Here is a 26,667-nt window from a genome sequence, read left to right as displayed (position 1 = left end):
CAACCTCTAAGCAACACAAAATCTATGGATTATATGCCCTTTTTGTTGGATACCTGTCATATGCCAGGCCCTGTAAAATACAACAGAAAACCAGACAGATACAGTCCCTCACCTCACAGAGCTTAAAATTTAGAGTTGCATGTGCTCTCCAACGTGGTTACCATGAACAACGTGTGGCTATTTAAATTTAAAATTAATTAAAATCAAATAAAAGCAAAAGTGTATTTCCTCAGTCACACTAGCCACATTTTTTTTTTTTTTTGGCCATGCCACACGGTTTGTGGGATCTTAGTTCCCTGACCAGGGATTGAACTCAGGCCCTCAGCAGTTAAGGAAAGCACAGAGTCGTAACCACTGGACTGCCAGGGAAGTCTCTAGCTACTTTTTAAATGTTCGATAGTCACGTACGCCTAGTAGCTACTGCATTGGACAGCACGGATATAGAATATTCCCAGCCTTGTGAAAAGTCCTACTGGAGGGCGCTGATGCAGAGGAAGATAAAGGTACGTAAACAGGCAATGGGAATATGGCACAGAAAATGCTATGACAGAGAAACAGGGTGCTAAGGGAAAAATCCCTAACTCAGACTTGATAGGAGGCAGGGATTCTGGAACAATTCCTAGAGATAGTGACATCCAAGCTGAGGCTTGTTCATTTGTTTAACAAGCATCTGTCATGCACCAGGCACCGGGAGTAGAGGAGCATATAATATAAACAAAGGTTCTTTTTCACAGAGCCTCAGTGGAGGAAGACAATCAAGAAACAAATACACTCCCCAAATAATTTCTGTTTGTGACACATGCTATGGAGGAAAACAATGGCATAATGGGGAGAGGCTACTTCAGTTTGCTGAGAAGTGAAAACCCAGCTGAGTTTGGGAATCTTAAATATATACTATTGACACTACGTGTAAAATAGATAACTAATGAGAACATACTGTATAGCACAGGGAACTCTACTCAATGCTCTGTGGTGACCTGAATGGAAAGGAAGTATAGAAGGGAGGGGATATATGTATATGTATGGCTGATTCATTTTGCTGTACAGTAGAAACTAACACACTGTTAAGCAATTATACTCCAATGAAAATTAATTTAAAAAATAGATATGATGACACAAGCTTCATGTTACGTGATTTTTCTTTTCACCAGTGCTCAGTAACCCCAAAGTAGGTTCAAAAAAGGCAGACGGTTAGGATCTTGCAGCAGCGGACGGTTGAACAATAGAATTAAGGATAAGGGGAAGAGTTATTGAAGTTCTGGGCCATGCCATTCAAGTTTCATAGAAAAATCAGTGAAGACAGGTGGGGCTAACAGGCACTGAGAAAACAGGTCCCAAACTGGAGATCCAGATGAAGCAGAAGGAGACAAAGGGCAGGGACAACTGGGTGATAGAACTGGAAGGATAGAGAGACATGAAGGTGCGGTCAGAAGACAAAGTGCAAATTTTATTATTCAGAGAAAAAAAGTTCCTATAGGAGCGGCGATAGGACTAGATGGATACAATGAAACAGAGGTGAAAGCTGATGTAGGTGAAATACCTAGGATCTGAAACTCTGACTCATCTCTATAATGTACAGCTCACAACCATGTTCCACAAGGTTTTCATAGACCTGTTTTGTTTTGGTTTTTTCTCCCATAGACCTACCATATCACTCTGTGTCTGATTATATTAACGACTTTTCTTTTTTCATATCACCTGCTTGAATCAAGAGCAGGGACACAACCACATCTTCCTGGTGCGCTAGGTCCTCACTGCCATGTCCTACACTACTTTCCTTAGTAAAGGACTTCCTACAGCTCTGGGCTCCTCCCATGCTCCTTAGAAAAGCCAAAGGATCACTTAGTCTTACCCTTGTGTGCCTAAAGTAGGATTCTAACCTGGCAACAGGTAAGCACAACCTTAGAAACAAGGTTAGGCTGAACTAAGGGAGACTGATTTAAGAAATGTCAAAGAGTACACTGGCTTCAAGTGATACCCCCACCAGTGTTTACATTTACACATCGGCCTTAATAATTTCCTTCATTGGGGATATAAAACAAGAGCAGAGTGTAATTCTTACTCCCAGTCTTAGCCATTTATTTTGGCTTCTACCGTGGAAATCGTCTATGCTTCAACCAGGGACCCACACTCTGCCATCAAATTATGAACCCTCAGGACATGTCCACAATACATAAAAAGTGAATTGGTAGATAAAACCTAGTAAAAGTCAGAATGCATCACTATAGGTAAACTCTTTACAGAAACATGGACTGTCCTTTCTCTACCTTATAATGTCTGAGCTACTCCAACTCACCCCTCCAGACCCCACTCATTTGACTCTCCATGTTCATGAAGCCTTTCCAAACCTTCCCACATCTTCCCCCCATAAAACATTCTCACCTCTGGGCCACCACTGTTTGTCTCTACTGCAATTTGTTTTTTAATCTGTTTCCCATTATAAACCACATATTCCTTGAAACAAAGCACAATATTTTATTCATCTTTGTTTTCCTGATTTTTATGTATTAGGTAGTGCCTAATACATAGAATATGCTTAATGAATGTTTGAGGGAGGGAAGAAGAAAAGGGAAATAGGGAGGAAGGTAAGAAGGAATATGTGAATTAGGAAGGAGAGTGACACTCAGGCTACAGATAACTTGATAAAATCCTGCATGCTCCTATTACAAAAGGGGAAAGCAGGGATAAGCAGAAATGTGACTATAAGACCCTTCCTGAAGCTAAGCTTGTGTTTATGCCTAAGCTCTAGATCAGTCCAGAATGTTCCTCTACAACAGTGAATCAGGATACATGCATCCTTCTTCATACCTTCTAGCCATAGAGGAGGCAGCATGCTTAGTGAAGAGGGGGCCGAAGTCAATGACCTGGTTCTTGGCTCTGTGGCCCTGCATGAGCTCCCTAACCCATCTGAATCTGAGTCCTATCTGTAACACCAGGCTATTAACAACTGCTCTATGACCTATGCTCAAGTGAGATAACTGAACTGAAAATCTTCATAAAATCTAAAGGGCACTGCCCATGGATGAGATCACTGTCATTGGATCTAGCTCCACTTGGTTTCCAGACCTACCCTCCCCGCAGGCCAAAGTGTATTCCAGCTGTTGTAGGCTGTCTCATCCACATGTAGCACAGGGAGTATACTCGCGTTCATCATATGTTAGCTGGATGGTATCACATATGCTCACAGTTTTACCATGTCTTATTTTCCCTGTCTACTGTGCTGGGCTTATGATAATCATCACCTTGGTGTTCATCTCAGAGAGACTGTCAGTCACTGCAGCAAAGCTTGCCCGGGTCAATCTGGAGAGAGTCATCTCTCTACCTCACCAAGTTTAGAATTGGAGAAGATAAGACGGAGGTAGGTTCGCTTAGTCCTCGATTCATAACTTCGTGGTTCTGGGACGGGCATAGATGAGTAAGATGGATGGACCAATCATTTCCTAGAGTCCTGAGTTAGTGTCTACCACTGATTGAAACGCGAGAGAAGATGAACTCGCTCCTAAACCATCCTCTTTCGGTTGCCGTACAGATATTTTTCTTCTCTTGGCTGCAAAGAGGCAAGAACGCCTTCCCTGAAAATCAGATCTAAAACATGAAAAGAAATTCTAGGTTTAGCTTTCAATTCCTTACCAATCATCTCCCTCTCCCAAATTCGCCCACAGCAACACCAAGAGGATGCGAAGGAGCTATTCTGGAACCCAACTAAGCAATGGAGGTTTGACATGAAATCTATTCTAGCTAGTATTTCCTCCCACAGTTGGTAACAGATAGCCCTACCTCATCCTGAATTTTCTTACATATTAAGCAGAGCTAACAGAGAAAACCTACATGTTCTTTTTGTTTCATGAAGTTTCTCACCTTTCCCCAAGTAGGATATAGGATCTGCATCATTCAGGGCATTTGAATGTCAATGTTGAATACGAAGATGAAGATTATGGGCTGAATGTCAGAAGATCTGAAAGGCTCACGAGGAGAAGATGGAAAGAAACTACCGCAGTGACAGGAGCGTTTCCCCTCTGGCAAAAAAAGGAGAGTGGTTTGGGGTATGGGTTTTGTTTTTGTTTTCAATTTGAGAGAATAATTTCTTGTTATAATAACAAAAGATTTCACTGAAACTGGAACAGTTGACAGAATATGGTTGAACTTAATTAAACCCTCAAGGGGGAATAAGAAGAGGGTCAAACAAAGTCAATGAATGGAGAAGCCCAAGACTGGTCTGGAATTAAATAAGATAGTAAGATTGAGAGAGCTCTATAAAGTACAGAGTATTGTGCCAATGTCAATTCCTTTTTACTTTTAGAACCATTACTGCAGGATTAGCCTTTCTCTTAGATAAAACAGATAGTTGCTTCTGTGGGATTATTTCTAAGGATCCTGAAGACATACCTGTCTTGCAAATTGCCCCTAAAATGATTTGTAATAAGATGGTCAAATCCTATGCCACACAAAGTTCCAATACTACTTTGGGAAATAAAAATAAAAAATATCTAGTTTAGGAATAAACGAATGAGTTGTAAAACCATCAGCTATTAACACCATGGCTCTTTATAGCTAGCCAATCACCCTGCAAGGTTCTGAGGAAATGGGCCACAGATCATGTAAATTTTCACTTATTGTTTCTCTCATTCAACAAACATATATGGAGTGTCTTTTATGTGTGAGGCATTCTGGGCATTTTTTTTTTTTTTTTGGGCTCTTTTACTACATGGTAGAACAAAAAAGACAAGGTCCCTGCCCTGGAAAAGTTCATATTCTAGCCGGGGAGAGGAGCAATAAACATAATAGATATGTAAGTGAGACAGTATAAATATCAAATATATGTAAGTGAGATAGTATACTTATAAGTACAAGAAATGCCAGGACAGAATAAAGGGGGTCAGGGATGCAGGCGAAGTGAGTGATGGCAATTTTAAATTGGGTGGGCAGTCTATGTCTCCTTGAGAAGGTAAAATTTAAGCAAAGACCTGAAGGAGTTGATTATGCAGATATCTGGGGAAGAGCATTCCAGAAAGAGAAAACTCCTGTGAAGGTTCTAGGGCAGTAGCACACGCATGAGTTCAAGAATCACTGAGGAGCCCAAAGTGATCACAGCAGAGCAAGAAGCAGGGAGATAATACAAGGTGAGATCAGAGAAGTATGTTGAAAGAGGGGTAGACAGATCATGTAGGGCCTTACAGGTAGAAGGGCCATATAATTTATTGTCCAGATTGCAATCCATGTAAGGATAAAAGAGGTGTTACTAATAATTACACTGGGGCAATAATCTTAAAGCAGGCAAACCCGGATGTCTGCTGGCCTTACTGATAAGCCACTATCTGGCATCTGGCTTTTACTTTGAAGCAAATGGGAAGTCACAATATATACACTACCAGATGTAAAATAGATAGCTAGTGGGAAGCAGCCGCAGAGCACAGGGAGATCAGCTCGGTGCTTTGTGACCACCTGGAGGGGTGGGATAGGGAGGGTGAGAGGCAGACGCAAGAGGGAGGGGATATGGGGATATATGTATAGGTGTAGCTGATTCACTTTGTTATAAAGCAGAAACTAACACACCATTGTAAAGCAATTATACTCCAATAAAGATGCTAAACATAAATAAATAAATAAATAATAAAAGGGGCGGGGGGTGGGGGAAGAAAGCAGTGTGCTCTGAGGTTGAAACTGGGAGATAATTTGTAATTTAGATGAAAAAAAGTCATCAAAAACTTAACACTTCAGGCAATTCCAACCCCAAAAGCCTCTACTTTTCCTATCAATACTGACTGTATGCCAGGTTTCCTGCAGATGTGAGTGGGAAGAATATTCTTGACACATTTGGCAAGATGACTCCTTAGAGCAGGAGGGGTGAGCCTGTAGGCCACAGCAGACATCAAAGAAGGCAATGGTACTAGTCAGTCCTTTAAAAGAGGGACAGAAGGGGACCACGGATGGGCCGAGGGAATCTTTGTTTACTCTCTCTCAGAGTATTTCACCCCTACTACCACCGTTAATCCACCCCAGACAAAGAACCACATCTTATTACATTTTAGGTCCTCTACATCCTTCCTACCCAGAGAAGTTTACAACTCTCCCCCAGCCTAACGGCTATCACTCTTGTTGCATATTTTTACTGTGATAAAATATATATGACATATTTATAATTTTAACAATTTGTAAGTCTACAATTCAGTAGCACTAAATACATTCGCAATGATGTGTAAGCAACCCCACTGTTTATAATCAAAACATTTTCATCACCTGAACTCCTATTGCTTTTTAATGTTTATTCTAAACCCAATGATTACCTCTCACTCAAACCTCCACAGTGATGAACACCACATGGCTGACAAATTCACATTTCTTAAGGCAATATGTTCAGGTTCTGAGGCAGCTCAGTGTTACTGAATGTTACTCAGTGTTAAATCTTCACTCTTCCTTTCCAAAATTATCCCATGTGGTCTCAATGTGTCCAGTTTACAAGCAAGCAAAGAGAGAGAAAAACACTACAAAACAGCTCCCACCTTCCCCAGCCTCCCTGATGCATAGGGAGAGCCACATGACACAGTGCTAACTCAGCAAAAGCTGTGGGGAGGATCTCACAGCAAAGCTTGTGAAGGAGTGGAAGGGGAGGCACAGACAAGCCCTTTGCCCATCCACTTGTACTGCTTCGAATAGGGCACTAACATGGAATAGAAAGAGCCATTTTGTGACCATAAGGTAACAAGCACACCCTATGTGTGACTAAGTGGAAAAAAAGAAGTATCCTGAGTCCCAGATGGCTTTGCAAAGCTGCTACACCAGCCCTAGGTGGTTGACTACCAGACATAAAAATAAGGCTTTAGATTAAATGCCTGTTAAATCAATGGTTTTTTTGTTTGTTCGTTTGTTCATTTACGTCTCTGTTTCTTTCAATTGAATACAAATCAAAAAAACTTCTCTGTCATGGGATCATCGCTGCTTTAATATGGTCTGTGCCAACGAACAGCAAAGTTGTCCAAACTCTCCAATTGTGTCCTGACCATTTCTAACAGGCACTATTAAATTTTTACAAAAAAATGTATACTGACAAAGATGTCAATCACACCTCTGGACTTAAAAATGAGTAGACGAGCCACATAAATTATCTTCCTTTTAAAAAAGCCATTTCAAGAGATTTTCTTTAATAGCATAAAATATTTTCATGGATAAGGGAGCTTGCAAACACACGTGTACCTTTGGACAAGATTATTTCCTCACCTCCACCCCTTACTCCCACGTGAAGGTGGATGTGAGATTGGAGAAATGAATACAGGAGATGGAAGAGATGGGGAAAATGTTGGTACAAAGAATGGACTATAACACTGTGTTTGGTTACACTCCGGTGTCCCAGCAGAACTGCCACGGGTTCCCTTCAGCCTAGCTTCCCACCAGCACCCCTGCAGACGCACCAACACGCTCAGCTGCTTTACTTCCAAACCTCTGGTCCTCAGTCAGGTTCTTCTATCTTCTCTAGAAACCTCCCTAGCCCTTTTCTTTTTTGGAAAATGTTAAAGTCTCTAGAACTGGCTAGGGACCTGAAGAGAGGCATGATTTAGGGGTGAAAAGAAAAATCATCAAAATTTCTTCACACGCAGGCTTCAAGAAAAAGATGAGATATGTGAAAGAAAAATGAGAAAATGGCATAAATAAGTACCCACTTGTTTTATTCTTCCCCTTGATACTGAGAAGGGCCCTGGGGGGCTCCTGGGCACAAAAGCCTTTTTGTGTCCCCCATTTCTCTGATTACAGGAAATAGGCTTCATTCAGCCTCCATGACCTTCCCTGAGTTCCAACGGGCAGATTCAAGAAGTTGCTAATTAGGGAAGGGAGGGGAGGCCAGACCAGGGAGAAACAAACAGTCAAGAGAAACCATAGTGCAGCCTTGGGGCAAGGTCCTGGCTCCTCATCAAGGGATACACACAGCAACATCTTTGAGCTGTTTTGTACTGACCGAAAGCCCCACCACGAGGGAGAAATTAATGGGTAACATACGAAGGAATGCTGCCGGCAAGCAAGTAGACCCCAGACCAGTTGGAACCAGAAGGTGGATGATGCTGACTCCCACTTACCTCACCACCAGCCAATCAGAAGAATGTTCACGAAATGATCACGCCCTCTTTGAACAATTGCTATAAAACTCCCCACTACCTCCTCCAGGGTGGGTCACACAGTTTTGAGGACATTAGCCTGCTATGGCCCCCTTTGCCTGGCAAAGCAATAAAGCTATTCTTTTCTACTTCACCCAAAACTCTGTCTCCGAGATTTAATTTGGTGTCAGCATACAGAGGCTGGATTCGGCTTCACCCTTAACCCACAGTTTTTCTTTAATAGGAAGTAATACTTTACCTCCTCCTCTATGATGGATTAAGGGTACATTACAGGAAGTATAGAAACTTTATCAAAGAAATTGAAATTAATTAATTACTACCATTTTATGCCTATTAAATTAGTAAAGTTAAAAACTACAAATATATTGATGGAGACTCTGATTTGCAGGACATCCTAGAAAGCAATTTATTAATACATATCGAGTCAAAAAATAGTTACGACTTTGACTTAACAATTGCACTTGTGATGTATCTTGTGAAATAACTCGAAAGAAGATTCCACATCACTTACACATGATGAAAATTTGAAGATGCTCAGTTCAGAGTTACTTAGGATAGCAAAAGAAGAAAAAGGAAACAATCCTAATGCAATAAATATTAATGACAATGTGCCAGGCTGTGTCCTAAGCAATGGAGATACAATTCAAAAAGACAAACAAACCCCATGCCCAAATGGGGCTTATATTCTAGTGGAAGAAACAAATAAAAACATGTGTCAAGTAGTGATCACATCAACAAAAAATAAATGAAGCAAAGAAAATCATTGAGCTTCTATATGATGGAGCCAGAAATTAAACTCAGGTCATGTGAGTTATGCTCTTCTCAATGCTTTACCAACTTACCTCAAAGCAGACCCAGGAAATTCATTCAGATCTGCTGCTCTAAATTCCCCCATGGAGAGCAAGAAAGGAAACCATATTAGAGAAGCTATGAAGAAGAGAGAATTTCAGGACCCCAAGGTGTTTTTCCTGCCAGGAGGGCAGGTGACTTTGTGAAGCCATGGGAGTGACCAGCTCACAGGACAGAGGCCAAGGCAGTGAGTGGGGTTTCCCTTCAGCTTCTTCCCTGATTTCTGAGTGTGGCTGAGACCAAGACCATGGCCCTACTTCCACAGAAAACTTGCTTCAGGAGTCATCTTACAACATTTTATTCAATGGAAGCTCTGAGAACCAGAATCTGAAGTGTCACCAAATTGGGGGGGCACCATTTATTCACAAAAGACCCCAATTCTATGTTCCTTCAGACCCTCTTGCTCTGCCCTTGGTATACAAGGGCCTATGGACTTCAAAATATCATTTAGAAAAAGAACTATGATGATTTTCCGATGCAGCTATTCCCAACTTTCCAGCAAATTATCTGTGAAGACAAAGATAGATGTGAAGATTTGCAAAGAAAACTCTTACACCACAGTCAACCAATTGCCAGAATGTGAGAAGCTGATGGTAATGACTTGATAAGTGCAACCAGAAGCCTTAATATACTTTACTACCCAAAACCAAAATCAAAAAGTGTGAAGACATTTTGTCCCTCCCCCAATTGCTGCCCCTCCAGATTAGAGAAATTGAGTCTGTGCCAAGTAGAACTGAGATCAAACCCTTCTTGGCATGAATATTGATATTTTAGCAGCCAAAGTGTCACCTGTTCTCATCCTCCTTCTTTCTACATACATTCATGAATTACAATATCTAGAAAACATCAGGGAAAATTTGGGGTGAGGGTGGAGGTGCTGGATCCTGGCAACACACTCCATTAGTGGTCCAGGGAATTACACATCCTCACTATAACATGTTGTAGGTGGGGTAGAGTCAGGTAGAGCTCTAATAACAACTCTTCTGCTTTGTTTTGTTTTTTTTGCGGTACACGGGCCTCTCACTGTCGTGGCCTCTCCCGTTGCGGAGCACAGGCTCCGGACGCGCAGGCTCAGTGGCCATGGCTCACAGGCCCAGCCGCTCCGCGGCATGTGGGATCTTCCCGGACCGGGATACGAACCCGTGTCCCCTGCATCGGCAGGCGGACTCTCAACCACTGCGCCACCAGGGAAGCCCTCTAGTAACAACTCTTACTGGGGATTGTGGTTTTCTTGTAATCCAGTGTTCAGCATCTATAATAAACAGTCAGTACACCTGAAACTACTATAATATGTCAATTATATCTGAATTTTTTCAAAAAGCAAAACATAAATGAATAAAATAAACAGTAGGACAAGACTCATATCAGTGAGAAGAAGCCACACAATACTAGCTCGTAACAACAACCACAGCGAGATCAGGTAGAACCGGGCACATTCACGAGACAGGGAATGAGGCCTAGGGAAGTCCACATCTCCTTTGGGAGATGCTTGGGATGTACAGAACTCAAGAAAATTAAAACAACCTGGCATGAGGCCTAATAAAACACCTTATAGAGCAAAGCAAAAGAGACCTTGTTATATTCTGGAACTAGATAGAGTAGTGCTTGCACAACACTGTGAACATTGTAAAAGCCGCAGAATTGTTCACTTTAAAATGGTTAATTCTATGTTATGTGAATTTCACCTCCATTTTAAAAAAGGAGTGAGAAAACATCTGGTAGCAATTTACTTGGACTCTAAGAAAATGACTTGTCCCCACAGAGTTAATGACATAGGACTTATGAAACAAGAAGCAAGGGAAATATATAAATATCGATCCTAAAAAAAAAAGATGTTTAAAAAGGAGAAAGCAAACATAGAAGAAGTATAATATGAAAATAAAGCTAATCACACCAAATCCAAATATATCAATTACCCCAATACACGTAAATTAAACTTGTCAGTTAAAAGAGAATGACGGATTGGATTACAACACAATCCAACTTCTGTGCTACTTACAAAAGACACACCTACAGCATGAAAATAATGAAAAGTTGAAAAGAATGAGAAGAGATACATTCAGCCAAATACTAACCAAAAGACAGCCAGTACAGATATATTAATATCAGCCAAAGAAGACTTTAAGACAAATAGCATCATTAAGGACAGAGTTCCTATGCAATGAATAAAGACTAAAGTCACTAAAGCAATGTAACAATTCTAAACATGTACACACATTATTAAATAGACTCAGTAGATTTAAACAAAAATTGAAAGGCCTGCAAAAATAAATTGACAAATCACCATGATGGTGGGAGATTACAGCATGCCTTTTTTCAATCAATTATGATTCAAGCAGCCAAAACAATTCAGCAAAAATATAGAAGAGTTGAATAACACAATTAACAACTTCATCTGATGGAACATTTAGAGATATTTATTATGTATTTAATAGATGTAATAAAATACATCTTTTATGTATTTTAAAAGATGTCTCAACCAATTTCAAAGAATAGTTGTCACATGGATTTAATTGGTTCCTCAAACTCTAGGAATTTAGCCATAACTGTGGGAAAAATGGGGTTCAACCTTAAATGAACAGAAATAAATTTTCTGCCATGTAATGCTATAAGAAATAGAAATTAAAATGTGTAATAAAAAAAAGTTTAAAAGCTATACTTCTTGCCCTTCTGAATCTGTGAAGTGTTTTATCTGCTAGGTTGCAAGAATAATGTATAATACAGTTTTGTACTCTGCTGTTTTTAGCCTAATATTACATCATAGGCATTTTGTCACGCCATTGTTCTTGTCTTTTTCTTAGAAACTGATCCCCAGCCCTAAAGTTTTTCCCTCCTTCGGCCAGAAGTCAAAAGCCTCTAAAAATAAACTCACATCAATAAGACACCTGCAGACCAACACATCTAGAAAATCAGAATTCCTTTTAAACTCAGTCTGGATCAAACTTCTGCACAATATATTCTAATTCCTGCCACAGCCAAATGCATTTCCTTTTGTTAAAGTCTCAGTTGTGGTGAAATAAAAGCTAACTTCTATTCCCTCAGTCAACTGAAGATTTAGAATCGGACTACACACAGCTTTTCCTTTTGTGGAATATAGTCAGTGCCACCCGTTTTCCCACCACAGAAACCCACAGCTATTGTTCCTTTCTAATTTTTCAACGAGCAAATGGTTCCCCAGAGCTTTTTCTAGAAAAATTCCCACAGGCCTTACCTCACTGGAATCTCTTTCCACAGCAAACTAGTCCTTGAGTCAATGCTGCAGGAATGACTATTAGTCTTCTTAGGGTAGAAAGATAAATCATGTAAAGCTCTTCGTTAGTTAACAGTGGGACATGATAAGAAGAGGATTTGAAAGGTAACAAGGAAACAGTGCCCCTGGCTAGTTTCACTTGGAAACTGGAGTAGTCCTTGCTGTCACCTGGGTGCTAAACCCTGGAAAAGAAAAGGCACAATTATTACAGGATTTTAAGATTCCTCCCACCAAATTCTTAGTTTCCTGTTTCCTTCTCCAGTCAAGTCTGAACAGTTTTTCTATGCATTTGAGAACTCAGCCAAAGATATTTCAGGTAGAGGGAAATGAAAGCAAGGAGGTCTTCCTTTATTTTGTTTCCCAAATTTCAAAGGGATTCACATCTGGAGTAGTGGGTCTCAAAGTGTGGCCCCTGGACCGGGAACATCTGCAACATCTGGAAACTTGTTAGAAATGCAAATTCTTGGGCCTCACACCAGACAAAATAAATCTGAAACTCTGGGGGTGGCACCAGCAGGCTGTGTCTGAACAAGCTCTTCAGGGTGATTCTGAAAACCACTACTCAGAACATTCCTGTCTAAATGCCAGCTGAGCCCATAAATTCTTATAGCCTTGGGTGAGGTTCAGGTTGCAATTTTAACCAGATTGCCAAGCAGAGGGTTGAGTGAGCAAACAAATCTTGCCAGAAAATCAGGGCAGTGGAAGTGGCTGACAGAGATATTGGTTAGAATAATGATCACATTAGTACCACATGAGGCTCTTAGAGCAGGCATGGGCAGGTCTACTATGGAATCCAAATAATCTCCCAGCTCCAGGGCCGGGAGCAAATAAAGTAATATCTCGGTTCTCCCAGGACCACTCCCAACAACAATCGTTGAGCCTTCGTGCAATGATGTCCAACATGGTATCAGCTCACATATAAGGTACAAGAAGATGTGACAGACCATATGAGGGATAGGAAATTAGCATTAGGGGCTCACCAGACTGACACCCGACAGAAGCATAAGACCTACATATCAGCTCTTATTCATTCATTCATCTATGCATTCATTCAACAGATATTTGTTGAGCACCTATGTGGTCAGACACATTTTTTAAGTAGCTAAACTGCTATGGCATTTGCATACAGCCATTTTTTGTCATACAGCCATTTTTTAAAAATTAAATAGCTGAACTGCTATAGTGACCTCTCCATTCTTCAGAAATTTCCTGGAGGTACTTATGGTTCTTTTAGAGAGTGCTGAACTAGGCACTTTTAACCTTGCTTTGAGTGAGTTCTATCAACTCTGATGAATACAATAGGGTTGAAAGCCTGGGTTATGCCCCTGGACATTGAGGACTAATACTTGGATTGTCATACACTATGGATCTAGACATTTGGACCACCTGGTATGCACATCATCTGGAATTCAAATCTCTATAAGAAAATAACTCATCACATCTGGCAGGAACTGAACTTTTCTTGACCACTACCGTGATCATGCCTCAGGGTTAAGAATGCAGGCCCCTCAAAGTAGAGTCTCTATGCAAACTTAAAAGTAAGCAGTTATTTTTCCCATCCTAGGCAGATGACCCTGGCAAAACCAAATGAACAAGTACGTTTGAGGGTAGAGCTTTCGCAGATGGCATTTTCTTGAAATAGGATGGTACTCATTTTATAGTGTGATATCTGTCTTTAAGAATTAGGGGGACTTCCCTGGTGGCGCAGTGGTTAAGAATCCACCTGCCAACGCAGGGGACATGGGTTTGATCCCTGGTCTGGGAAGATCCCACATGCTGCGAAGCAACTAAGCCCGTGTGCCACAATTACTGAAGCCCGTGGGCCTAGAGCTCGTGCTCCACAGCAAGAGAAGCCACCGCAATGAGAAGCCCGTGCACCGCAATGAAGAATAGCCTCCGCCCGCCACAACTAGAGAAAGCCCGCATGCAGCAACGAAGACCCAACACAGCCCAAAATAAATAAATAAATTTATTTAAAAAAAAAAAAAGCATTAGAGAGGACATGATGTACTGGGTTAGGTTAAGATTTGGGCAAGAGAAGATTTCCTGAAAAAGAAAAAACAAAAATGCTGGTGCTGTAGCCAAGTTTCAGGGAAAGGTGATCTTTCTTAAGGAAACTGGAAAATGGACAATAAGGTGATTAATGGGATACGATCTTCTAGTAGTGCCTTCAAACCCCCAAATGGGCTATATTCCTTTTAGTCTTGGGGGCTTACCATTAAATACAGAGGATATCTTGTCTTATATTACAGAGGTAAACCTGTTTGGAGAACATATCATCATCACCCAGAAGTGAGGCCTCTAAGCTCTCACGCACGTATTGTGGGCGTGCTGCACTAGCTGGCCCAGCTCCAAACACACCAAAGACTGTTGTGAGTGAGGAACAGTAAGTACTGCATATAATGAAAGGCACAGCCACATTCTAATGTGAAGGTAAGTCTGCATCCTGTTGTGAAAAGACCTTTCCCTTGATCGACTATATGGTTTGTTAACACCCAGATACAAGGAAAACAATTAGGGAGGCTGCCTGTGACAGTAGGCAATACTGGTGAGAGTATAGGTGTGCTGGGGATTACCACAGCATAGGATTCCAGCCAGGATGTCCAAGTGCAGAAGGAAGCCACATGATAGATGAAAGGTCATCCGCACAGTGTTACGGGTGTGACGTCATAGGGATGGTTCCTGTAGTGTGTGCATTGGCTCAGCAGGTGGCTGGGGTCACTGAACAGGCCAGATATAGAAAGTATTTCCAATGGCTTGAAACTCAACTTTACGTGGAATCTATAGTTATGAACCAGTATCCAAGGTTGTGGTCTTAAGAAAGTTGAAAAGAGGATTGAGTAGACCTGAATCTGACCATTTATCTCATTACTTCTCAAGAACAGAGCATTTCTTACCTGGGATGTGCTTTATGGAGCCACCAGGCTCTCCAGGGGCACAGACTCTAGGACTGAGGCTACTATTTGATGAGCATCAAAGGGAAGTTCCTTCTCCACTCCTCCACAACTTTCACTGATTCTCTATTCCCTTCCTCTGGAGCCATCCCTGCTAGGAGCCCAGGTGAAGCTGTCTGGAAGGTGTGGCCTTGACCATTATTATAAATCCAGGTTAGTGGGACAAAGATGGTTTTCACCAGCTCACAATATTAGCCCAACTGACCTGCATGGCTCCTGAGACTGTTTATTCAAATTTCCCTAGGGGAGCGTACAATCTCATGCCAAATCTTAGAAGGGCAGACATAAATCACTATCATACAGGATGCCTGATCATTCTCTTCCAGTGGATCCTGAGAATAGTTGTGGCCCATGTGGACCATGTCTGACTGGGAAAGTGGCTTCGTAAAGACCACATGAGGCAGCCAGGGATCCTGCATAGTTTGCCCTTTTAATCCAGCTTCTTGTGCAGTGCTATAACACACTTCTCAGTCTCCTCTTTTAGGCAGGATAACAGAAATGCCATTTTTAAGCCTCTCCTCAAAATGTGAGTGCCTGTATCTCTACAGATATTTAAAGCTGAATTAAGAATCATATCTTTTTCCTAGGATTGTAGGAGTTGGGTCTGTAGGCACAAGGTAAGCAACTCTATCCCTGACCTTTGAATTGGCTACAAAGCCACCAACCAGACACAGAAGCCCAAAGAACTACGTTTATTAGGCAAAACTGCTGTTGTGCATGATTACCTTTTATCAGAAAGGTGGGTGTCCATTACACTCGGCCCCATGTGATATTCTGGGAACCTGAATGCAATGCAAGGGTGAAACCGTGGACTTCAGGATGTTATGAATGAATCTGAGACAGAGAGACCCAAGCGACAGTATAACAGGACAAACTCAAATCAAAGATAAGGAAACATCACAGATAGTCAGTATGAAGGACTACACTGAAAAGGAGCCCAGGCATAAGACAACAGAATGGCAATAGAGGAAAAACACACATGAGCACAAAGGGTTTAAAGTGGAGAGAGGAAAACTGAGCCTGGAAGAAGACAGCAGCCTGAGTTCACAGAACTCCTGTGGCCTTGGGTTTGATAGGAAAGGGTCCAATGAAGTGACCAGTCCAGCTTGGAAAAGGCCTGTGCACCTCAGGCCTTCCATAGTCACTTGGCAGCTTCTGAAACTGTAGTAAGAAATCTGGATGCTGCAGAGAAAAAAACTTAAGATGGAAGAGGTACTGAGAATTTTTTTTTAAAAGAAATTGTAGAGAAAGAAATACAGATGAGTACAGAAAATTGAAAAATTGGTTTCCACTACCAAGTTGCTTTTCTGTGTTACTTCAGCAACAGTTGTTTCAGAAATGAATGAGAATAATGAATAAGTAGCTAGGGATGGCAATAGCTTTTATAGACAGTAGTTAACAGAAATTTTGCAGCCAAGGGAAGAACAGAAATAGGTCAATACATCTTGGGAGGCTTAGTAGATAACAGAAAAATAAACTATGCTTTATATGGAGGTGACAGGTGTGTGTGTGTGTGTGTGTGTGTGTGTGAGTGAGTGTTTGTGTGTTAGGCTGAAGGCCAAGTGTCAAAAGAAATTTCATGAAAGAGTGAGAGTAACAGAAGATCAGATCAGCGTCCCAAAGGCATCAGGAAAGGATGTGCCCTGGAGCAAAGGTGACATTAACTATAAAGAAGAAGAGAAATGCTTCATCCTATGAGGCAGAAGAGCTGGGAATATGGGGAAAATAATAACACATCAAGTTTGTGCATTTTGTATATAAATGCTTATTTCAAACTGAGAAGCCCTAGGTTATCCAGTAAAATATGGTTTCTCCAGGTGGGTCGTTAAGTCAAGTAAAGTGCGGTTATTGATCTCCTTCCCTAAATCAATGGATGCTTCTTTGTACAAGGGAAAAAAATGGAGGATGCAGAAGGTCAGCAGCAATGGTTCAGGCTCAGAACCCCTAAAATAAAATGGCTCAGAAGCAAGTAAAAGAAAACAAATTGAGGTCACATTTATCTTGCTAGATTTCTGGATCAGGATGACATTTTGAGCACAGATTTGAATTCCACCCTCAGGTCTTTGATATGAAAAATTTTATACAAAATATTTCAAATATAAAGTTGAAAGAATAAGATCATGAACACTTGTATACCCATCACTTAGATTCAAGAAATGTTAACAATTTGCCTGAATTGTAAACATTATGTTGGTGTTTATCTGTATAAATTTACTACTGAACCATTTGAAACTGGGTTAGATATCATGATATTTAGCCACTAAATACTTCAGCATACATCTCCTATAGGAAAAAAGTCTTCTATAGAGCCTTGATACCTTTATCACCACCTAGGAATATTATCAAAAATACCCTGTTATCAAGCAACTACTGGGCCATACGGTCAAATCTCCCAAACAGACGAACAATTGCTTTTATAGTGAGTTTTTTCACACTAGAATCCAATCAAAGCTTATGCACTACATTTGTTTTATATCTTTTGTTATTTTTAAACCAGAACAGCCACCCACACACACATACATTTTTTAATACCCGTGACGTGGGAATTTTGAAGAAATTCTAACAATCACCTTATAAAATTGCCATATTCCTGATGCATTGTCTCTTGCAGCATTGTTTAACATGCTCCTGTGTCTCCTGTATTCCCTGTATAGTGGAACTCTGGACTAAAGTCTTGATTAAATACAGATGAAACATTTTAGGCAATGGTATTTCAAAGGCAATGCTGTTGCTTCACATTGCATCACACCAACAGGCACACAATGTCGAGTGGTCCACTATCAATGAGGTAGTTTGATGCCAACAGCCCTCTATATTTTAAAGGTACATTTAACCCTTTTCAAACAGGAAGTAATCTATAGGATGATACTTAGCATCATCTAAACATTCTATTTCCTAAAAAAACTTTCACCTAATGGTTCCAAATTCACTGATAATAACTGCCGGAATTAATTATTTCAGGATGGCAAAATGGTGATTTCTAGTGGCATCATTCCTTCTATATTTATTAGCAGGCAATCTGCAATACTCACATCACTTCCTCCTTTAAAAGGCAATGCAGTGGTCATTAGGGCTACCCACCAATATTCCATTTTTTTCTTCCTTCTGAGTAGAAGGAAGAAACCCTTAGAAGGAAGGATTAATCCACGATGGGTGGATTAGTCAGCTTTTGCTTCAGTAACAAACCATCCAAAATCTTACTAGCTCATAACGACAAACATTTCTTGCTCACAAGTCTGTGATTGGCCTGTGGCTCAGCTGTAGCTCTTCTGGGCTCTGCTCCAGGCTCCAGATCAGTGTAATATGTCTCTCAAACCAGGAGTCTGAAAAAGAAGCAATGGCTCCTGGGGGCCTGCTCTTCTCTCGCTGGATGGCATGAGCTCTAAAGAGAGAGTAAAAGCCTGAGATGCCTTGTAAAGCATCTGCTCCAGGCCAGTGTGCTGTCACTTCCACCCACACGGCGTCAACCAAAGCAAGTCACAAAATCAGTAGAGGAAGGAAGTTTACTCTCTTCCTGGGGAAAAGGGGAGAAGAAAGTTATTTCCTAAAAACATTATACAATCTGCCATCGTGGGATTGAACTTTTCTATCCTCCTAAATTGGGACATGACCATATAACTTGCTTGGGCCATGGAAATATGAACAGACATGTGGTGTATTTTCCAGCACCTTCCTTTCCACTGCCACAGCAGCATTCTAAATTATTGAGTCTCTGTCACTTTGCGTCCCTAAGTGAGGATGACATAGATCAGAACACCTGCTAACCCAAGGTAGACATGGAGTGAAAGTGAAAAATAGACTCTCTTGTTTCAAGCCACTAAGATTTTGAGGTTGTGGCATAACCTACCTATCCAGACTAACACAAAGTAAAGTTTAATTCTTACTTTTTAATCACTAATTTTCAGAATAAGGAGTGGGTATACTAAGAATCCCCACTGTAGCAAATAAGCTTTTTATTTCCCCGTTTCTCTTTTTTTGTTTTTCCTTTCCTTTTCTTATCTTTTTTTTGAACATCATTATGGACTCATTTTGATTGATATGATCAATCATAAGCATTATTCCTTCAAGGCTCATATTGTCCCAGATTTGGCCAGTGAGAGTTCTGTCCTTTTAACAAGACGAGTAATCTTCAGAATTTCCTTCTACTCTGACAGAGTAAGAAATCTTAAGCTCACTTTAAATTTTCCCTGCTTCACACCTAGAACTTGCCATTTCTCTAAGGAGCCTTGGTTCTTTCTAGTGAGAATGGTATTTCAGAAAACAATACCTGAATGTCAGGTGTGCTCATTGCTACTGGAGTGTATTGATTTCTAAGCTCTTTCATTGGACAGAGCATATTCTCACATTTTCTTTCTCTCCCTGTCCCTCTCAACACACACATATATGTATATGTGTATAGATAGATAGATATAGAGATATATAATAGACTTACAGATTATATGCAGATAACTATAAATTACACAGATTATATTGTCTGCATGCTATATTTTATATAGACTACGTGTAGATGATATTATATATAATCTTGTGCTCTTATTGATATTTCCAACTCAGATTTTATATTATAGGGTTCTCCTCATTACCTTCTTTGTTTCTATTGTTTTTTTCTTTTCTCAGACACTGAAAAACTTGAATCCTAACACCATGAACAGTTTTGCTTATTTGCTTTTTTGTTTGTTTGTTTTCTGGCCACACCATGTGTCTTGTGGGATCTTATTTCCCTGACCAGGAATCGAACACAGGCCCTCGGCAGTGAAAGCACAGAGTCCTAACCACTGGACCGCCAGGGAATTCCCTGCTTATTTGCTTTATTCTACAACACGTATACAATAATTTCAAAATCATAACATCAACAATAAAACAACTGAGTGAAGTTTAGCATTCCCTTGAGTTCTTTTTGCCCTTAGAAACCCTGCCACCAAAAGATGGACTCTGCGAGTCAGAGTCCTGTGTGCAAAAGACATTTGAAATATTTCCTTTTACTGTATAGTTATATGTTATCTATTAAATATGCAATTTGGCTAACTGGTTACAGTTTTTAGTTGAGCAGACAAGATATGTGCAACTTGTCTTGCGCAAGGATCCTGGAGCAGCTTGCTCTGCCACCTCTTCCCGTCTTTCTGATCACCTGTGTCATTATCACAGCTATTGGCCTGTCTTTTGTTCCTAAACTAAACTGTCCTCCCCTGCCAGGGAGCTGGCTGTGAAAAATGTTAGGTATTTAGTATCCCTACACCAATTTCAAAGAAAATCCTTCTTTGTTATAACTCTTGGGCCAGATGTGGAAGACTGGGCTGGCATGTGTAGAACTGCCAGGGAGGAGGACATGATTGCAGGGAACACGGAGAGAATCAATGAAGAGAAGATGAAGGGAGAGAGTGACAGCTCAAGAGAGAAGGAGGGAACTAGCTGTGACTTGGAAGGGAAAGGCTGGTCATGGACACTAGTGCTGTGAGGATCCTCCAAATAAGGCTGGAGGAACCTGAGTCAGAACCTTAAGATCTGCAGGCAACTGATTCTTTTTCAGCAGGTACTGTTCTAAAGACTTACCCCTATTGGCTCATTTAATCCCTCTGGCAACTAGATGGTAGGGTGTATGATTATCCCCATTTTACTGATGAGGGAAGTGAGGCAGAGAGAGGTTTTGTAATTCACCCAGAGTCATAGAGATATTGAATGGCAGGGTCAGGATTCAAACAACAGAGCCTGGTCCAAACTCCAGCACATCATAAGAAGCTCTTCCTCCAAGAGCCAGGTAACTGGCTCTTAGAAAGTTAAAGGATTATTCAAAACCAGTGAGATTCCCCACTGCCTGTATAAACTGGTGATAGAAACTGTAAAGGGAGCCCTCCAACCATGTTTTCATCCCAGTGAAGCCCTTAATCCCTAAGTGACTGTGGAATAATTTTCTTGTTTAGAAACCACAATCTTACCCAACACCATGACTCAAATAACAGGCTGTGACAACCATTTTGAGCACAGACTCTGCTTGATTGTATTGTGGGGGGACCTGTGAGCGCAATCTGTATACGTGGGAAAATTATTAGATCTCAGACACTAGTCTGGTGTGATTCCGTAAGCTCCTATTTTTGCTTGTTTTTGTTTTCTAGGTTTTTGTTTACTTGCTTTGCATGTGTAATGTTATCCTCCTTCAACACGTCGGCTCTCAGTTTTTCTTCTATTCAAGTATATTTAAACCTGGGCTCCAGGTTCACAACATGGTTTTAGGTTTTAAACAACTCTCTCATCTCCCTGTGCTGGTTTTATAAACCAGATAATGACCATAGGGTACTTACTCCACTGACAAATCTTATATTTCAAGGGTACTCTGCCACATGGGAAGTAAGACATAATAATGAAGCAAATTCCATGGATGTAAAGTGGTGAGAAAGCACTCTTCCTTTGGAGTCCGAATTTAAAATCATGTCATTGAAACTTATGGTCTTTACTGTTTATACGTTTTTTATATCCAGGACAAGAGTTTAAGCCAAGAGCCTACATACAGCCGTCTTTGGCTCCCATCCAACACCTGGGCTACTACCATGCAGTTGAGTCAAGCAGAGAAAAAACAAAGGATTGATTGCATGCATGAATGAAATAAACATTGTTCTTCTATCCTCCTTGCTCTTTGTTGATGTTATTATTCATCTGAAGACATAATGGCAGAAGGGTAGAAAGGACCTAGGGAGAAAAGGGAAAGGGCTACAGATCAAGAGAAAAAGCTAGCTGATCACAATTTGTAGAGGACAGAATAGTCTGAGAAGGTTTGCTAATATCAGCAGCTGTATTCATCCAAGTGATACCAGAAAACCCAGAAGTCCCAGTGGATTATTTGCTCACATTCCAGTCTGATGTAAGTGTTCCTGGTGGGGCAGCTTTCCTCCAAGCAGTGACTCAGATGCCCAGTTTCCTTCCATTTTTGTGGCAGTTCCATCCTCAAGACTTGGTTTCCAGTATCACCACTGGTATGAATATCCAGTAAGCAGACAAGAAAAAAGAGAGTGGAGAAAGAGCATTTGCTTCTCAACCACTTCGTCCTATAAGACATTCACATTATATCCACACACGTGCCATTGGCACCCAGTCCCTTCTAGATACGAGGCAGTCTGGAAAGGTGGCCCCTGGAAGGGGAGCGTGAGTTCTTGGTGGGATGTTAGCTGTCTATGCGAGAACTCTAGGAGGGTTAGTCAGGATCCTGTCCTGAGAACACTTGTTTAGGAAAAAAAAATGGCACTGGTAAGGAATTCAAAGGGAAAAGGATCACAAGCTGCCATCTCTCAAAAACCCTAGACATGGGCAGAACAAACTAGCCTAAGTCAGTCAAAACTGTGAAGTCAGATGCAGAAGACAATTCCTCTCTTCCTTAATGCCTTGCTCTCCCCTGATGTTCAGACAGGCATTCATTCGGTGCTCTCACGGTGACCCCAAGCTCTTGGGACCCTTCTATTTAATGGTAATTCTGCCCCATTCTCTCAAGACATTGCTAGAAGACCAGCTAATCAAGAGCTAGGATGTACACAACTGAATTGATCCTGTCTTTAATATATTTGCATTTTTACTATTCTTTATTTTCATAACCTAAGGACTGTAGAAACCTTGGACCCCACGAAAATGATTAACTCATGTTATCACAGTCCAATTTAGGAGAAATCTGACAGCTAGTCCTTTGGAAGCCCCTCAATCATAGCACACAGCCTGCTCTATGAGTGCGGTCAACCCACTAATAAAATAGTAATAAATAATGATAAAATACTAAAACTCCTAAAATGTCTGTCATTATCATAGTTCCTAATATTTTACAAAGGCCTTTAATATGCAGGTACAAATCAAAACAGCAGTATGAAATAAGAAAAACATATGATCTCCATTTTACTGATGAAGAAACTAAGACTCAGATAAGCTAAATGACTTTCCTAAAGTCACATAATCAGTACAGAGCAGGCTAAAAACTAAAGCCAAGATGTTTTGATTCCTACTTCAGTGCTCTTTCATAATTCTGAGGAAATGGGCCCTTGCTTGTGATGTTTAGTATTTCTTGGGTATTTAGAAGTCTCTGCCTTTCAAATGATCTTCCAGCAAAAATTAGCCTGTTTACCTGTCTTCCAACCTGGTCTTACATTTGAGATCCTTTTCCTTATTTTCTCTTCAACATGTATTACCTCTACATTCATGTTCTAATTGTCCTCTTTCTCCACCTTCAATATTTTCTTATGGTCAATTATCTGGGGGGAAAAAAAGGTTCGTATTTTGATTAAAGTGCCATGACATATTCCTGCAGTTATTTCCCAATCCACAGAAAACTTTCCACGACTGCCATCCTTCCCAATCACCCTTGCCAATCAACTCTCCATGGCAGTAATGCACTCTTTCCCTCCTTTTTTTTTTTTTCTTTTTAATCATGAAAGCTGATTGAACAAGCACTAAACTAACAGTGTTGGATTGTGGCAGGAAAGCAAGTAAAGACCGTTGACCCGACACATATGGTTAAAAGAAGACTGTAGTGATAAGCCACAAGATGGGAGTAAATTCCTCCTTAAATCCCCATGCAAATCCAGTCTGTTACACAGCAGGGCTTGTGTGTATTTGCCAGTAACTATGCTTAGGAGAAAATCTGCCTTGTTTACTCCATTTTCCCAGACTCTACTTGATTCAAGATACTCTCCGTTCAATTTTCATCCCATATCCTTGCCTTTTTTCCACATTTCTAATTCCTTTAAATAATTGCCTCACAATCTCTGTTCTTCCTTCCCTTTACTTTCTTTTGTTCATTTTGTTTTCCAGATTATTTCTTAGTCACACTTGATCTTAATATTTCTGCTCATTGCTTCCTCCCAAAATATATAATAGTAAAACCCCAGAAGATTTTTCTCTATTATCCAGCTGCTCTAAAATTGAAGATGAGCTTATAGGACTGCAGTTGGCAAACTACAGGCCAAATCCAGCCTGTGGTCCATTTTTGTAAGGCTCCTAAACTAAGAATGGATTTTACATGTTTAAAGGATTATAAATCCAAACAGACAGAAAGGCCCACAAAGCCCCAAATATTTACTATCTGCCCTTCTACAGAAAATGTTTGCCAGCCCCAGACTATGAAAAACTTCTGGTCTCTCATCCATTGCTATCCTCAGTAATCTTGATGATTCTTTGAGATTCTCTGCCCAGTTTTCAAGTAGAGGACACAGGATAACAAGGCAACCAACTGCAAAAAGGAACCAGAACCCAAGGCCCCTAATACTTTTCTTCATGTGGCATGACCATTATTAGAAGGGTTTAGAACTTCTTTTTATCTCAATTTATTGTTTTAGGGGTAGAGTATTTTGGGTCATAGAGAACAACTCCTCAGATGACGGCCTTCACATTCCCACTGTATCAGGGCTACACTGGAGAACCAGCATCCTCCTCTCCAACCAGGAGAGTAAGAGAGAAGCAGGTGAGGTGGACCAGCATGCAAGGCAGCAGGGAGGTTGTCCAGGAGGAGAAAGGTCTCAATCATTTAGCCTCCCTGTGCATCCTAGGTGGTGGCGACTGGGTCTCCCCCAGCCACACCAAGATAGAGACTGATCTGAAACTTTCCCGCATTTGAATGACAACTCCTGGCTCTGCTTCTGATGCCCTGTTAGCAGGTTGAGGTGTCACTAGAGAAGTAAAGAGCCTGGGAGGTTGTGATAGCAGTGTCCCCGGGGTACTGATGGGTATGCTGGTTGTGCTGACAAGCCTGACTGCTTCTCTGAGACAAATGCCAGAGCTAAGGTGTGTGTGAGTTTGTAACAGCAGATCTCAGGAAAGCCTCCACTAAAAACCCTAACCGTTATGAGGGGAAACGCTCTCTGCCGGCAAAATAGCAGACAACCAGCAACACACCGGAGCAAAAGCTTTATAACGAAAACCTACCTAACTGTAGGCACACACCAGCTGTAGAACAAGCTAAACTCACATGTTTAGGTCCAGGCTGTGAGAGCAGATTTAGGAGACACATATAAAAACAATAACAACAATACCAATAATAAGGTAGAAGGAGAAAGACCTTTTGCTGGCCCAGAATGTTACTCTTACTGGAATGTAAGATGTCCATAGGGTGATTTTCATTTTTTAATAAATGTTTATTAAACCTATATGAACTGCTAATTTTTGACCTAGAGCTCAGACAGAAGAAGACACTCATTCAGGACCACCTGGTTATAAAAAACAAGACAGAAAATAGAAGAACAGGGAAAGCACAGGAAGGAAGAGCACAGATGAAATTAAACAGATGTGACTTCAACTCTCAAGTCTTTTTTTTTTTAAATTAATTTATTTTTATTTATTTATTTTGGGCTGTGTTGGGTCTTTGTTGGTGTGCGCAGACTTTCTCTAGTTGTGGCGAGCAGGGGCTACTCTTTGTTGCAGTGTGAGGGCTTCTCATTGCAGTGGCTTCTCTCATTGTGGAGCACGGGCTCTAGGCACGTGGGCTTCAGTAGTTGCGGCACGTGGGCTCAGTAGTTGTGGCTCACGGGCTCTAGAGCGCAGGCTCAGTAGTTGTGGCGCACGGGCTTAGTTGCTCTGTGGCATGTGGGATCTTCCCCGTCCAAGGATTGAACCCATGTCCCCTGCACTGGCAGGCAGATTCTCAACCACTGCGCCACCACTTAGAAGCGATCTAATTTTGGGTGAGTTACCTCTCTGAGCCTTAGTTTTCTCATCTCTAAAGTTGGAACAGTATCTACTTTTCAGGGATCTTGTGAGGATTCGAGGTTGTTTTTCTAATGTAATTGGTTCATGGATGATTCCCTAGAGGGAAAGAGGACAGAGAGAGGAAGCTGTAGGTACTAGGTACTCTTACTCCAGGAAACATGGGGCCAAGGTGGCCTGAGTGTCAGGATAGCAGAATTTCAGGCAGGGTTATATCCATATTTCCATATCCTTTGGGGATGAAAGATTAGAAAACTTGCAGTTCTCACAATCCATACTATAGTGACCATGGAAATTCCTAGCTGCAACATTTCAGCTCTGGGGCCAAGATTTCTGGACAGAACGTTTGCAAATCAAGCCCTTCCTTCATTGCTTTCTGGACATTCCAGACCCTCAAATATGTGTGCAGGGCAATGTCCCCTTCTTTTCCTGCCTCTAACTTTGAATCTCCTGTTTTCTGACATTCTCAGCCTCCTGGGAGACTCCTAACCACATCCATGTGATAAGAAATATTCCTGTCTGAGAATGAGGGTTAGGGAAGGAAGAAGTGAAACAAAGGAAAATGTGCCACCAAAATTTCACTGGCCTGAGAGTGCCCACCCATTTCCTGCACTGTGGTTATCTCTAAAGGGAGAACCAGGTAATATCCCTGCCTCCAGGTTTGCAAAGTCTCTGGTATTATCAGTAATGAAAAGACAACCTAAGATTGGTAAAAAAAGTATCACTTTGGAAAGCAATAAAGTATACCCTGATGAGGCTGACTAGGAATATAACCTATGATTTAGCAATCTTATTCCCAAGTATATAGTCTGAAAACTCTTGCACCATGAGATAAAAGAAT

The 26,667-nt window shown here is 41.0% G+C and overlaps 1 long non-coding RNA gene across 1 annotated transcript; it reads right to left on the bottom strand.

The window, feature by feature from the left end:
• Nucleotides 1–1,389: 1,389 nt before the first annotated feature.
• On the bottom strand, nt 1,390–13,183 carry LOC111167056 (uncharacterized). Its single transcript, XR_016393551.1, has 3 exons — nt 12,166–13,183; nt 3,859–4,016; nt 1,390–3,585 (listed from the first exon to the last, which is right to left on the bottom strand). It is a non-coding gene; the product is annotated as an uncharacterized LOC111167056 (long non-coding RNA).
• Between the last annotated feature and the right edge of the window lie 13,484 nt (nt 13,184–26,667).

This window comes from Delphinapterus leucas, chromosome 1, assembly GCF_059928025.1.
Source record: "Delphinapterus leucas isolate spDelLeu-1000000601 "Yukka" chromosome 1, BTC_Dleu_Yukka2, whole genome shotgun sequence".
NCBI lineage: Eukaryota > Metazoa > Chordata > Mammalia > Artiodactyla > Monodontidae > Delphinapterus > Delphinapterus leucas.
Note: the sequence above shows the minus strand (reverse complement) of the source record. Positions and strands in the feature narration are given on the sequence as shown.